The sequence below is a fragment of the Tachyglossus aculeatus genome, chromosome 13, assembly GCF_015852505.1.
Source record: "Tachyglossus aculeatus isolate mTacAcu1 chromosome 13, mTacAcu1.pri, whole genome shotgun sequence".
Classification (NCBI taxonomy): Eukaryota; Metazoa; Chordata; class Mammalia; order Monotremata; family Tachyglossidae; genus Tachyglossus; species Tachyglossus aculeatus.
Window position 1 is genome coordinate 12250074 of NC_052078.1, and position 15812 is coordinate 12265885.

The 15812-nt window shown below is 44.6% G+C and overlaps 1 non-coding gene across 1 annotated transcript; it reads right to left on the reverse strand.

Annotated features, from left to right (window-relative positions):
* Positions 1 to 296: 296 nt before the first annotated feature.
* On the reverse strand, positions 297 to 434 carry LOC119936450. Its single transcript, XR_005453775.1, has one exon. It is a non-coding gene; the product is annotated as a small nucleolar RNA SNORA7 (small nucleolar RNA).
* Positions 435 to 15812: the final 15378 nt, after the last annotated feature.

The window sequence follows — 15812 nt, forward strand, 5'->3', positions numbered from 1 at the left end:
TGGGGTAGATACAAGTTAATTGGGTTGAATACAGTCCCTGCCCCACCTGGAGTTCACAGTCTAGTCGTGCCTTATGCCGTCGAGTCGGTTCCGACCCATAGCGACGCCACGGATACATCTCTCCCAGACTGCCCCGCTCTCCGTATGCCATCGTTCTGGTAGCGTATCTATAGAGCATTGGTAAAAATTCGGCAGTAGTTTACCATTGCCGCCTTCTGCACAGTAAACTAGAGTCTCTGCCCTCGACTCTCTCCCTGCCTCTCTCTGCCGCTGCTGCCCGGCATTGGAGAATTTTGACTTGTAGCAGATTGCCTTCCACTCGTTAGCCACTGCCCAATCTAGGAATGGAATGGGTAGGCCTCTGCTTGACTCTCCCTCCCATAGCCGAGACTTTTAGAGTACTAGAAACTCTCCAGGTGCAACCCTGAGAGGGGCAAGCTCTTAATACAGTGTTCTAAATCAAGTAATTTGGATATTTTGCCAACGCTATTAATCTATAGCCCCATACATACCCCTTACGTTCCTCTATCTGTGAGTTATTTTAGTGTCTATCCCTGTAAAACTCCCTGAAGATGGGATCCTATTTACTAACTACTGTATGCTCCTAAAATATGCTTAATAATGCTGTGCACACTGTAGGCTCTCAATATTAATCAATTAATTAATGATGGCATTTGTTAAGCACTTACTATGTAGAAAGCACTGTTCTAAGCGCTGGGGGGGGGGGATACAAGGTGATCAAGTTGTCCCACGTAGGGCTCGCAGTCTTAATCCTCATTTTACAGATGAGGGGACTGAGGCTCAGAGAAGTTAAGTGACTTGTCCCCAAGGTCACACAACAGACGTGTGGCGGAGCTGGGATTTGAACCCATGACCTCTAACTCCAAAGCCCGGGCTCTTTCCACTGAGCCACGCTGCTTCTCACATTATTGGTTGACTGCAGGAGTGACCCCGGCTTTGCAGCTGGGCAACTTGTGTTTTGTAAAATGTATGAATATTTTTCCTGCCCACTGACAGAAGATCAAGCTCTCAGATGCTCAACCCATTCAGACTAGCTGTGTGTTGGTTGTGGCAGTGCACTTAGCGGCAGGTAAAGTGTACCGAAATCTCAGGTCCTTGCTAGAGGACTGGTACGTTGAAGGCACACATCAGTGCTATCGGTTCTCTGTCAATCATATTTACTGAGCACTTAGTGGGTCCACTTGGGAGAGTGCAAACATATTCCCTGCCTTAGAGCCAACATCAAGTGATGTCTGCGTGTCTTATTCTTTCTAACTTGGATACGTCCCCGATGTCATCCAGATGGGTGCCTTCTAGGTATTCCATTTACAGAGAGGGTCTCTCTCTCTCTCTCCAGCCCCTTCTGGCAGATTCCTCGATTCTCCTAAGAGGAAATCTGAGTCTGCGTATACAACTGAATAGCTCTCGACCTCCAAATCTTTCAGTGTTTTGCTACCCCGGTCTCTCAATTCCATTTTCTCAAACCTTTCCTAACTAGTTAGAGAAGCAGCGTGGCTCAGCGGAAAGAGCCAGGGCTTGGGAGTCCGAGGTCGTGGGTTCTAATCCCGGCTCCAAACCTTTCCTAACTAGGCAGTACACCTCTCTGTGCCTGGAGTCAGCCGGCTTAATTGGAGGCCCAAGTCTCCTCTTCCCCCGACCCCTTAAACGAGCAGAGATTTTTCTCTCCTCCTACAGAAAGGGTTTTAAAAGTGTGCTCCTTTTTGTTTTTTTCACATGTGCCATCCAAAGCCCTACCCATGCGTAACTCTTTCGATGGAAAAATCCTTCCGAGATGAGGTATTTGGAAGGCTGAGTAGTAGCAGTCATCTTTGAGGAAAGTCTCAAAAGAGTGTCAGCTTAACGGATCAGTTAGGGAGCAACAGAGGAATGGAACAAAGTGAAAGGAATCGAAAGAACTGAGGGATGATCGAGACTGGAGCGGGATGCTAGAGAGAGACCCGAGAAGATAAACTTGTAGCCGATGAAAGAGCAGTGTGGCAGAGGTGTTTGATAACTTATGGGTCCCACTTTCTTGTTTTTGTTGGCATTTAGATGAAATTTGTCCATCAGAAAAGGCTTTTGAAAAATCATTTTGAAGCAAACAAGATGTCATTCTTCTGCGCTCAAGCTGGCAGGCATTTAGGTCTTGTTGAATGTTAATATCTGGTAAAACATACACACACTTCAGCAATATTTAGGAACTAATATCCCAAGGATCCTCAGTGTGAATTTGCTGTGCAGATAAAAAGCAATCAATGAGTGCTGAAAGCCAGACAAGTTTGAGGTGCAAAGTACCGTATATTAAGTAATTGCTACTTCCAGTCAAATGCAAGCAGGGGGGAATTAACTTGCTCATGCTCAATCGATGAAGATTAGATGTAAAGCAAAGAGAAGCTGGTTTGGATGTAGTTGAAGAAAATTCAGTTCCTAGAAACAGTTTGAAGTTCCACAGCTGTTGGACTTTCACCTTTTTCAACGCAAATGATTATTTTTGATATTTATTAAGTGCTAAGCGGTGAAGTCGATGGGAAATTATCAGAGCGGGTACATTCCCTGACCCACATGGGGCTCACGCTTATCCTGCCCCATTTTACAGATGAGGAAACCGAGGCGCAGCCAATTAACCAACCTGCCCAAAGTCCTTTAGCAGGCCAGGGGCAGAACTGGAACTCAGACTCCATCCTGGCCTCTTTCCTCTAGGCCACACTACCTCACTCAGATGTTCAACGAGCCTCTTAATCTGATCCTACAGGGATGGGGAGGGCGGCTTGAAGTAAGTGCAGGATTGCACTTACTTGCAATTAGATTGAAAGTCTAATCTTTTAGACTGTGACCCCACTGTTGGGTAGGGACTGTATATGTTGCTAACTTGTACTTCCCAAGCACTTAGTACAGTGCTCTGCACACAGTAAGCGCTCAATAAATATGATTGATTGATTGGCTCCGGTCCGTTGGGTGGGCAGGATTGTTGCCGAAGAACCCTTCCTACAGTTGGCTTCCCAAAGCAAGTTCCCTCGGACCGGACTAGGAAGTGCAGTTGCCTGGTCCTGAGTGTTCTGGGCAGGCTCTTTGTGTCTGATCCTCCTCGGGGCAGGAGGGCTGAATCTTGTCAATCAATCAATCAATCGTATTTATTGAGCGCTTACTGTGTGCAGAGCACTGACAGGAGACTGGAAGTGGCAGAAATGCGGCCCGCCGCCCTGCCCTTCAACAGTCCTGTGCTTGGGGGGGCGGCGGGAACGGGGACGGTGCATTTGTCCTTGCGCATGGTGCAGGTGTGTTTGTGCAAGAGAGGTAGTGATCCTCCTCCTTCTCACCCCTGGGGAGAACAGCGCTCATTATTTTCATCTCACAGTAATTAGAGGTTCCAGAAATGATCAGCCAGCCGGCCGGAACAGGATTAGCCGTTCTTTCAGGTACAAAAAATATAGAAATCTGTTTTAAATAAACGACATTCCAAAAAGACACCGGCATAATTAAGCAAGGCGGAAAAAATGCGGTTTCCTAAATAAAAAGTAGTATGCAAATGAAGCTTAAAGAACCCATAAATAATTCACCTCATTTTAGGTTTATTCCTTCAGTGGTTCAGCCTTTATGGAAATCAAATCACCACCGAATGTCAAATTTATTCCTACATATTTTACTGTAGGCTTATTTTTCCATAATTGTGGTATGAGTTGCAGAAGATGCAACAATTACTAAAAATAAATCTACAGTAAAATATGTAGAAATGAAATTTGTCTGGATAAATCATAGCCTTTTATTTTCCATAGGAACCACTTACTGCAAAAGTTAGTTCGGTGGAATGTTAAAACTGTTTGTTACTCCCTTTCTCAGTTTCTAGTGCCCGGGGAAAGACTGGTTAAAAAACCTCATCTTCCAGCCCTTGCAATGGTATATTAAGGTAGCACCGGGGCCAGAAACAAAGACTGCTATTTTTAAACTAGTGCGTGTTCTGTAGGCTCAAATGTCATCCAAATGTGCTCTCCTCATAAATACCGGATCTTGAAACCAGTGAGTTAAAGATGTGAAATCTGGCTAAAACACGATTTCCGCGAAAGTCCGTGGCCTCTGAGCAACGGAAACGCGGCCACGCTGATTTATGGCAGAGCAACTGGGTTTGTAGAGCACACCTCCTACTGTCCCCACAACAGACGAACTGCATGGCAAGTTGAAACGATAAAAGGAATCTTAGTGGGCCCCGTCTGCTGCCCTTAATCATCGCAGCTTCATAGGGTGATTAGGTTTTGTTTTCCAATCTGCCAAAAGGGGTTTAAAAATGGGGTCTTTGGGGGGTACCATTGAACCTTCTTTGTCTAGAAGCAATGTGACCGAGCAGGAAGAGTAAGAGACTGGAGGGTCAGGAGACCTGGGTTCTAAATCCATCTCTGCCACTTGCCTGCTGGGTGACCTTGGGAAAATCACTTGACCTCTCTGTACCTCAGTTTCCTCATCTGCAAAATGAGGAGAGAGATTCCCTTGTATCTGTCCCAGTGATGATCACAATCCTTGGTACATAATCACCTAAATACGTCGTCATCATCATCGTCGTTATTGAACATTTGATCAGGTTTGTGCAATCCAGATATTTGGTCTGTGATCTAGCTCTTTTTGCAGATCGCCTCTGATCTGAACGATGGACGGCTGATTTTATTTTCCCCCACAGTATTTGTTGAAGCGCTTACTATGTGCCAGGCACTGTTCTAAACGCTGGGGTAGATAGAAGCTAATCAGGTTCGACACAGTCCACATCCCATATGGGGCTCACAGTCTTAATCCCCATTTTACAGGTGAGGTAACTGAGGCATAGAGAAGTGAAGTGACTTGCCCAAGGTCACACGGCAGATGAGTGGTGGAACCGGACTAGAACCCAGATCATCTGACTCCTGGGGCCAAGCTCTTTCTGCTAGGCCAGGCTGCTTCTACGTGTCCCAGAATACGAGCTGCTTTTCTTGTCTTTCATTCATTCATTCAATAGTATGTATTGAGCGCTTACTGTGTGCAGAGCACTGTACTAAGCACTTAGGAAGTACAAGTCGGCAACATATAGAGACGGTCCCTACCCAACAACGGGCTCACAGTCTAGAAGGGGGAGACAGACAACAGTTGTCTTGTAGACCGTAAGCTTCCTGTAGGCAAAGATCATATCAACTGACCCTATTCCCAAGCACTTAGAACAGTGCTCTGCATACACAGTAAACACTCTATAAACACCACTGATCAATTGATTTTTTTAAAATGGTGTTTAATGATAATGATGGTTTATGTTAAGTACTCACTGGGTGCCAGGCATCGTCCTAAGCGCTGGGGTGGATACAAGTAAATCAGGTTGGGCACAGTCCCTGCCCTGCAGAGGGCTCACAGTCTTCATCCCCATTTTACAGATGAGGTAACTGAGGCACAGAGAAGGGAAATGGCTTGCCCAAGGCCACAGAGCAGACAAGGGGCGAAGCTGGGATTTGAACCCAGGCCCTTCTGACTCTCCCATGCTCTATCCACTAGGCTAGGCTGCTTCTCATCTCTTCTTCCTCATCTTGGCTTCGGACAAGGCAGCCTGAAAAAATGATACCAACAGGTCAGCTGGGTGACTAACGCCATAAAAGCCTCTCTTTTACTTCAGTAGCAGTCTTTGCTGTTGCCTCAACTCTTCACTTGGCCTGTGTAGAAATAGCTTGTTTGTCAATGTTTTGCACCACAACTGTTTTCTGCCCCGTCAGCTTCAGCCGAAATTGACGGTTCCTTTTCCTGTGTTTGCTATTAGCTCCAACTGCCTTTATAAGGACTATTCTGTCTTTTCCTTAAGAATATCCCGAAAGCTCCTTCCCGGAGGTCATCCCTCTGCCATTTCCTGTCTTTCAAACAACAAAGGGAGATCTTCTGCTTGGAACTGAGAGACCTTTGTCGTCCGGGTGGCACTGTCTCCCCTCTAAATTCTCAGCTGAGTAGCCTGTTTTCCTAACCGCATTAAGAAGAGAATCAGTTGAACTTCTGCTTGGGGCCTGGGACAGTGATTATCTTTTCCGTGGCATGACTGGTCCTGGTATGGCTGAGTGATGACAGTGAGGACATCCCATCGTCCCAGATGAAAAACGTCCGCACGTATCCCCAGAATATAGGTCCACACACACTCCTACGGGAACCGGGGTGTCATGTCACTGCAACATCAGGCCTGGCCAGCCTGCTCGGTGAGCATGGCTTCTGGGGGAAGGATTTCCCCCACCCCCACCAGGGTCAGGGCCCAGCTTCCTCCCCATGGAAACCACTCCAGAGACAGAAATGTTAGGGAGAGAACCTCCCTTCTCTATTGCTGAAAACTGCCACACTGCAGGGAAGCCTGGGAATGTGTCTGTTATATTGCTATATTGTACTCTCCAAAGCGCTTAGTTCTGTGCTCTGCATACAGTAAGCACTCAAATATGATTGACTGACTTGCCGGCCCCCGGAAGCAATAAATACGCAGATTTTTCCTCGATTCTCCCCACTCTGAACTGTGAATTTGGTGTGGATAGGGAACGCTTCTTCTAATTCTGTTATATTGTACTCTCCCAAGTGCTCAGTACAATACCGTGCACGTAGTAAGCACTCAAATACCACTGATGGATTGGAAAATTGATAGCTCTTGAAAAATCAGGGTTTTTTTTTGTTTGTTTGTGTTCAGCAGTTTTCTGAACTTGCTTTCTAAAGGCTAGTGTAGCTTGGGAATCATTCACATTCGAGATGGGAGAGAATGAGTTCTCCAAGGGAGTAGCTGTAGATGGGGAATAGATGGGGACCAGTACCGAATATGGAGGGACTCCCACAATTATAGGGTGGGAGGCCGAGGAGGAGTCCACGAAAGTGACCAAGAATGAACAGCCAGGGAGATGGGAGAATGAGAGGAGGGTGGCAGTGAAGCCAACGTTAGATATTTCAAGGAGAGACCCTCGATCTCACCTGTCTCGCCGCCTAACCCCTTGTCCATGTCCTCCTCCTGACCTGGACCTCCCTCCCCTTTGAGGTGACAGACCACAACTCTTCCCACCTTCAAAGCCTTATTAAAATCACATCTCCTCCAAGAGGCCTTCCCCAATTTAGCCCTCATCTCGCCCACTCCCTCTCGCTTCTGCGTTGCCGACACATTTGGATCGACACCCTTTCAGCACTTGATAGTCATCCAACCCTCAGCCCTTATGTACATATCCATAATTTTATTTTAATGTCTGTCTCCCTCTCTAGACCATAAAAGTGCCTTGTGGGAAAGGAACAGATCCACCAACCCAGTTGTGCTTTCCCAAATGCTTAGTAGGGTGTTCTGCACACAGTAAGCACTCAATAAATGCCATGGATTGATAGTAGTTGGGGATTTTCTTCCTTTTTTATTTTTTTAAGCACGCAATGCTCATCATTTTCATGACTTTCACTCTCCAAAAAAATGTCAAATAGTTTACCTAGTGACTTTGGCTGCTGCTAATCAAATATAAAAAATCAATAGCCAGACAAAAATGTGCTTGGATAGTATTAATATGTATCATTTTGATAAGATCCTCGTGACTATCTGTCCTATTAACAAAATTGAAGTCCTTCAGTTGGTTCGTAATCGTCAAAATCCAGAACATAACCACTCCGTGTTAATACCAGTAATAAAACAACTTAACATAAATTAGCAACTATGGGTTTCCTTCATTCCATGATTTGGAAATGAATGCATTTTGCTGCCAATTTTCGTTCTTAATGAGTATGATAAGGAATAGCACAAAAATAGGCAAAAACATGAAAGATGCTAATTTTCACCTTTCATCTCTATTTCAAGCGAGGTGGAAATTTTTGAAGGAGAATCTGCTTTTCTTAGAACTGAAGCAAAAAGAAAAATAACCCAAAGCACCCCTAGAAATGGAGTGCTAATGATCGAGTTTGCTTCCAAAAAATCTCTTAGCACTTTGTAGAAATTACAAATTGAAGCCCGTCCGACTTCCGAGAAACTGACAACCCCAGAGTCTACTGGAGACAGGTGATTCCATCACAGTCTACCCGTAGTCACGGCCAGGAGTAAAACGGACCTTAGAATCAACCTTACTCCTTATAAGACCTATCTACATACCCTCTATGTTCTTTTGGCACATTTCCATTCAGGATCCTTCACAGATAAAGCTTCTCCTCATTTTCTTTCGATAACAATATAACTCTCATCTCTTATCTGTCCCAGCAACGGTCCACATACTATGATAATGTCATAGCTATGTCATGGTAAAATAATGGAGATGATAATGATGGTGGTATTTGTTAAGCACTTACTATGTGCCCACAACTGTGTGAAGCGCTGGGACAGCTACAGGAGAATCAGGCCGGACATGGTCCCCATCCCGTTGTCTCAGCAAGAGGGACAATGTGTTCATTCCCCTTTTTACAGATGAGGAAATTGAGGCCCAGAAAAGTTAGGTGACTTGCCCAAAGTCACACAGGAGGTACATGCAGAGACACAGTTAGAATCCGGTTTCCCTTGACTCCCAAACCGTTAGGCCATGCTGCTAGCATCACACTCTATTCTGGTGGCAGTGCAGCCAACACTTTTTTTTTTTCTTCGAATCTAAACTTTCCATCCCAGACTACCCATGAATGTAGTTAAAGCTATCTATAAAATCCTGGTGCTCATTATTTAGCATTTAGTAGGTTAGCTAAAACCCATCCCAGAGAGCTATACTTAGAAATGAAAATATCACATCCTTTGGTTTCTATTGAGTGTATTCTATTGTATAATAGTAAAACAACACCACCAAACCTTTGTTTGGCTTCTCCTCTGCAGCTGCATGTTGCATTGAATACTTTGGGGATTTGCCTATTCTCTACAACAAAGCCCAAATCTCCCTTCTAGTTAATGGGCTGGAGCACCTGGGACACCTAATGTCTGGAGCAGATATTTCCTGTTTTGCATCTTTGTCCCATTGTCCTGTGTTTAACCACCTTAACCTCTTTTTGGCGGCCTCCAGTCCAAAGAATCTGCCTCTTAATTGCACTATTCTTGCAGTGGACTCTGGAAACCCAGAACATCCCCCCTGCTCCACTTGGTAATGCAGATGTGACTAGTGAACTAAAGGGGAAGTTCCTTCATATCTGTCTGTCTGTCCATCTCTCTCTCTCTGTGGTCCAATTTTTCCACATGACAGGGATAGCTACTCCAGGCCATGGGTGTTAGAGAGAACTAGACAGTAGTAATAATAATCAAAATAATGGCATTTATTAAGCGCTTACTATGACCCATGACCTCTGACTCCAAAGCCTGTGCTCTTTCCACGGAGCCACACTGCTTCTCGTAAACAATGATAAGGGCCCTTCCCAATTAATCATCAGTTGGATACCAGGTAAGCGAGGGTAAGTGGAAAAAGAAAAAGGAAGGTGAAACAATCAAACCGTCCCAGGCCTTATGAAAAGATGGGGGACTCTGGCTGTGTGCCTTTCTTTCACAGCTGTAGACTAGCGAAATAATACTCTGAGAATGAACAATGCACTGAGCAGCTCGTCACTTCTGCCTAGTCCCACGTACAGTATTCTGTGTTCATTCCCTGCCAGTGGTTTGCTGACTGTCTTCCGAGTTCCTAAGCAGGCTTTAGAGTTTATTGAAACTTTATCAGTGACTAGAAGTACTTCTTGGAAAGAGCACGGCCCTGGGAGTCGAAGGACCTGGTTTCTTTTCCTGGCTCTGCCGCTTGCCTGCTGTGTGTTGTTGAACAAGTCGCAATGTCTCTGTGCTTCAGTTTCCTGAACTGTAAAAGGGGGATACCGTAAACACCTGTTTTCTTCCTGATTAGGTGGTGAGCCCCATGTGTGACACGGACTGTATCCAACCTGACTGTCTTGTATCTAGAACAGTGCATGGCATTTTGTAAGTGCTTAACAACCACCATAATTATTGTTGTTGTTGTTATCAACAATGGGACTGAATTGGGGCCATATGATTCTGCAACATAGGAGTAGAGGGTCAGGAGACTTCTAGACTGTGTGCCCACTGTTGGGTAGGGACCGTCTCTATACGTTGCCAACTTGTACTTCCCAAGCGCTTAGTAATAATAATAATAATAATAATAATAATAATAATAATGGCATTTATTAAGCGCTTACTATGTGCAAAGTACTGTTCTAAGCACTGGGGAGGTTACAAGCTGATCAGGTTGTCCCACAGTGGGCTCACAGTCTTCATCCCCATTTTCCAGATGAGGGAACTGAGGCACAGAGAAGTGAAGTGCCCAAAGTCACACAGCTAACAAGTGGTGGAGCCGGGATTTGAACCCATGACCTCTGACTCCAAAGTCCGTGCTCTTTCCACTCAGCCATGCTGCTTAGTACAGTGCTAGCACTTAGTACAGTGCTCTGCACACCGTAAGCGCTCAATAAATACGATTGAATGAATGAATAAATATCCCCTTCCCCACCCCACAGCTTAGCATTCATTCTCTCTAAATCATTTTGTATATTTATCCTTCAACGGCAAGAGTTCTCTTTGTGCCCTCAAGTATGTAGAGTAGTCGAACAAAGGTAAATAATGCTAGAAAACACTCCCTGCCCAAAAGTGTGCATTTATATCTGTATGCGAATCTGTTATTCATTTGTATATAGACATTACTTATGGTGATCTAAGTGGATGAGTATATTCTTGATATAAATAGCTCCTCGTGCACCTCCCCATTTGCCTCCAGACTAGTTGGGTGTCTTTTTATGACTGTACACGGGATTCATTATGACGCTCAGAACCTGCTTATGAAAAGAGGTGGTTCTTCCCGGTGGTAGGCTCGTTACAGAATCTGTTTGACTCGATTATGAATCATTTGCCGGAGACCTGAAGGCAGTTCCTCTGCGCTGCTCTGAGCGAGGAGGTTTCCGCAGACAGATTTGGTTGCGTGGAGCCTGTCACTGGGGTAGCTCAGTCCTCGGAGCTGCCACAGGAGCAGTGGGCAGGAGACAGGGCTGGCTGATGATGCCCTACCCGGACACCCGTAGAGCTGTACATTTCCCAGGAGCTAATCCCATTTGTTGTACTACCTCCCACTAGCCTAAAATGGCACCTACTAAGTGCTTCACAAATAATATTATGACCAAATATTGACCTCTCCCTTCATTCTAGACTGTGAGCCCGCTGTTGGGTAGGGACCGTCCCTATATATTGCCAACTTGTACTTCCCAAGCGCTTAGTACAGTGCTCTGCACACAGTAAGCACTCAATAAATACGATTGAATGAATTCAGAGCCTTATTAAAGGCACATCTTCTCCAAGGGGCCTTCCCTGACTAATCCCCCTTTTCCTCATCTTCAACTCCCTTCTGCGTTGCCCTGACTTACTCCCTTTATTCATTCCTCCCCGCCCCCACCACAGCCCGGGCTTTGGAGTCAGAGGTCGTGGGTTCAAATCCCAGCTCCGCCAATTGTCAGCTGCGTGACTTTGGTCAAGTCACTTCACTTCTCTGGGCCTCAGTTACCTCATCTGTAAAATGGGGATTAAGACTGTGAGCCCCCCGTGGGACAACCTGATCATCTTGTAACCTCCCCAGAGCTTAGAACAGTGCTTTGCACATAGTAAGCACTTAATAAATGCCATTATAAAAAATAAATGCCATCATTATTATTATTACATATCTGTAATGTATTTATATTAATGCCTGCCCCTCCATAAACCACAAGCTCAATATGGGCAGGGAATGTTCGTGTTGCAGTGTTATTGTACTCTCCCAAGTGCTTAGTCCCTGTGTTCTGCACACAGTAAGTGCTCAATACAATTGACTGACTGAACTGAGTGCTGGAGTAGATACAGTAGAAACAGATCAGAGGCAGCCTCTATCCCACTTTTTGTGTGGTTGGGGGAGAGAGAAGGAGTATTTCTTAAGTGCTTACTGAGTGACAAACACTTTCTAAGTGCTGGAGTAGATACAAGCTCATCAGCTTGAACACGTTCTCAGTCCCCTGATTCCCAGGCCCATACGCTTTCCACTAGACCAAACTGCTTCTCTACATCATGAATGACATTAATCCACCAAGTGGTTATTGCTTGTATGGAAGCTTATTGTGGGCAGAGAATGTGTCTGCTTATTGTTATATTGTACTCTCTCAATCACTTAATACAGTATTTTGCACACAATGCTCAATAAACACAACTGTGGGCAGGGGATGTGTCTGCTTATTGTTATATCCCTCGTCCCCCTCTCCATCCCCCACCATCTTACCTCCTTCCCTTCCCACAGCATCTGTATATATGTATATATGTTTGTACATATTTATTATTCTATTTTACTTGTACATATCTATTCTATTTATTTTATTTTGTTAGTATGTTTGGTTTTGTTCTCTGTCTCCCCCTTTTAGACTGTGAGCCCACTGTTGGGTAGGGACTGTCTCTATATGTTGCCAACTTGTACTTCCCAAGTGCTTAGTACAGTGCTCTGCACACAGTAAGTGCTCAATAAATATGATTGATTGATTATATTGTACTCTCTCAATCACTTAATACAGTATTTTGCACACAGTGCTCAATAAATACAATTGTGTGCAGGGGATGTGTCTGCTTATTATATTGTACTCTTTCAATCACGTAATACAGTATTTTGCACACAGTGCTCAATAAATACAATAAATGAATGAGTGTGTGCCTGTTGCCCACCTTCCACAGACTTGGACTTATTGAGCTCCTGCTGTGTGCTGAACACTGAACTGGGTACTTGGGAACATAAGGTGAAACCTGGAGAAGTTTAAAATCTAATGCCAGGCAGTCAAATGTTATAAATATATATATATATATATATATATATATATACATATATATATATATATTCAATCAATAATTTATTGAGCGCTTACTGTGTGCAAAGCACAGTACTAAGCGTTTGGGAAGTACAAATTGGCAACATATAGAGACAGTCCTTACCCAACAGCAGGCTCACGTCTAGAAGGTGGGCTCACAGTCTAGAAGGGGCTCATATATATATTATAGTATTATAATATATATACACATACACTTGGGTAACAAAAGGAAAAAATTGATTGTATTGAGCACTGACTCAGAGAGTGCTGTGATTTAGGGCTTGTAAGAGTAGAGTTAGCTCTCAAAGAGCTGTCATTCTAGCAAATGAAATCTAGCAAATGCAACTAACTGGCCACACACAGCTTAAAAACTAGTATCAAAGAGCCCGTAGGCCCCAGATGTGGTAGATGGAGGATTAGAATGACCTGAGGAGGTGGTGGTAAATTGGGGAATATCTCCTAGAGGAAGTAGCTCTTCAGGATGGCTCTAAAGGTAGGAGAGATGGAGTCAGGCTGATCTGAAGGAGGAGAGAGTTCCAGGTGATGGTTCTGAGATGGGAGCGTGGAGCGAGAGAGAGGGTTCATTTATTCATTCAATCCTATTTATTGAGCGCTTACTGTGTGCAGAGCACTGTACTAAGCACTTGGGAAGTACAATTCAGCAACAGAGACAATCCCTGCCCACAGCAGGCTCACAGTCTAGAAGGGGGAGACAGACACCAGAACGGAAACGGGCTCCACCTGGTAATAACAAAGATGAATCTTCTAGAGATATAACACCGGTCACTTTCCTTCTTCCTACAAATTCAGAAGAAGCTCTTGGTCGAGCCAGCGTTTATGTTCTTGTCCCTGGATTTCTTTGGCATCGGCACCGGGGAGCTTCTTACTGTCTCGTAAGTCAAGTCCCATCCCGGCATAAAATAGGAATGATAATCCATAGTCTCAGAAGTCTTCCAGGGGTTCATTGCCTCCCGTACCCAACTTCTTCCATCTCGGCTCCACTCACAAATGTTTCCAGCGCTGACAGTATTTTAGCACTCCCTGACAAGTTCCTCTCTGCCCCTTTGCCAAATGTGTCATATTTCTAAATGAGATGGTTATTTATTCATATGATTTGCAGTGCCCCATCACTGCTGACACAATGGTCTGTTTCTGCTGGCGTCTGCCCCAGTCATATGGGGGAGAGAGGAGCCGTTCCAGAGTGACAGATGACAATGGGGCTCGTCTCGGGCCCCCCGGGCCACACAAGTCGGAGGTGCGCCATTCCCCACAAAGGGAGAGGGCAGGGAATGTCAAAATCGGGGAAAACACCCTGTCTTTGGGTCCCCTCCCTTCTGGGCGCTTCTGTCTGTTGTCTTTGGCCGAACCTTGCCCGTCTTCCCCACTGGTGGAATGGCTCGCACCCAATCTAAGTGCCTTGGGGACTTCACACAAGCCCCATTCTCATCTGTCACTGTGAAATAGCTCCTTCTCTACGCCGCCACTCACCATATGACCAGAGCAGACGCCGGCAGCATCAGACCATTGTGTAAGCAGCCATGGGGTGCTGAAAATTGCATGAATAAGTAACCATCTGATTTGGAAATCTGACACATTTGGCGAGGAGAATGGAGAAGTGTTTGTCAGCAACTTTGTCAGGGAGTTGATTTTTGACACCATGGAGCACAAAACACCAAAAAGCTTCTTGACGGGTTTTATTTAAATAAACAAAGCGATAGCACCAAACCCCGAGTAGCTTAAAGGCAGAGACTGCTTCCGTGGTATTCAGGGACTTACGGAGAAATTATGGCTAATCCAAAGCCCCATTTAACCATGAGTTTTTAATCTGCTCCTACACCTGACCTTTTCCAGATTTATAAGAAATAGCAAATTGGATTTCTTTATTTTTCCCTGTCCAACTGATCAGCCCTGAAATGGCCAGGGGCCAGAGCAAAGAAAGGAGAAATAAAAGGGCAGGATATAAACAGGAGATCAGCTCCCCTGACTGGCTTCTCCATCCTATCACCCAATCTTGTTTCCTTCTTCCTGTTTCTTTTCTCTACCTTTTTTTTTCTTCGTCTTCCTACTAATCTTTTTACTTCCTTTCTTTCCCAGCCTACAATCTCTGCACCCGAATACCCACTAACTCTCCCCTTTCGAACACCGTTGTGCTATGGGTCATAGACAATAGAGTGGGGAAAATGCACAAACCTAACCTCACATTAAACTCAGCACACGTTTTTCCTGGTACTGACTTTCATGAATGTTTCTGGTCTTCAAATATAGAGTCTCTGAGGGCAGGGACCAGTGGGGTTTTTTTTGGTATTTACTTATAGAGTGCTCAGCACAATTCTATGTAAAAATGAATGAATGCTTAATAAGTACATTGATGTGGAAGTTTTTCACAACGTCCACAGTGCCTCTGTTGACAACAAAGGACATTCCTACACATTATTTCAGGGTATTTGGTGTGTATATTTGACTTTTCCCAGTTTAATTGTAGGCATATCAGACAATGTGACATCTGACTTGGTGTTCTGCCGTACTGCCATCCAAGAAATGTGAATAATAGTAATCAAAATAACTCTGTTCATTGTAATGTAAAGGTAGCTTGAGTGGAGCTGAGAAAGAAAGAGAAGGGAACAGAAAGAGTAGAACCTACAGAATTGGTCTTTGGTGACAAAGGATTAATTTTTAACCCACTAGGCTGGTCAAATATATTGTTGCCTTCATAAGATTAAAAATTAAAAAAAAAACTCGAATTATAGTAAATGATTTCACTGACTATGCACAGTTTTAAAGTGCTGATTTGTTTAAAATGTTTAAAGTTAGAAAACTGGAAAACCCGTTCAAATAAGCTTTATCCTTTTGTGGGTGATAACGATTCCCTTCTCTCTTTCTCCATACGAAAATACCGTACAGATTATTTCCCCGGAGCCTGCCCAGTACGATCCAGTGGGTTTAGAGGGTCACTTGGGGTGAATGCATTTGCTGCAGTTTGGCTGACTATGGAATGGATTTTGCCTGCGAAGTCTGGTTTTACTTGGCAGGACCCTGTGATTTCTCTCTCCACA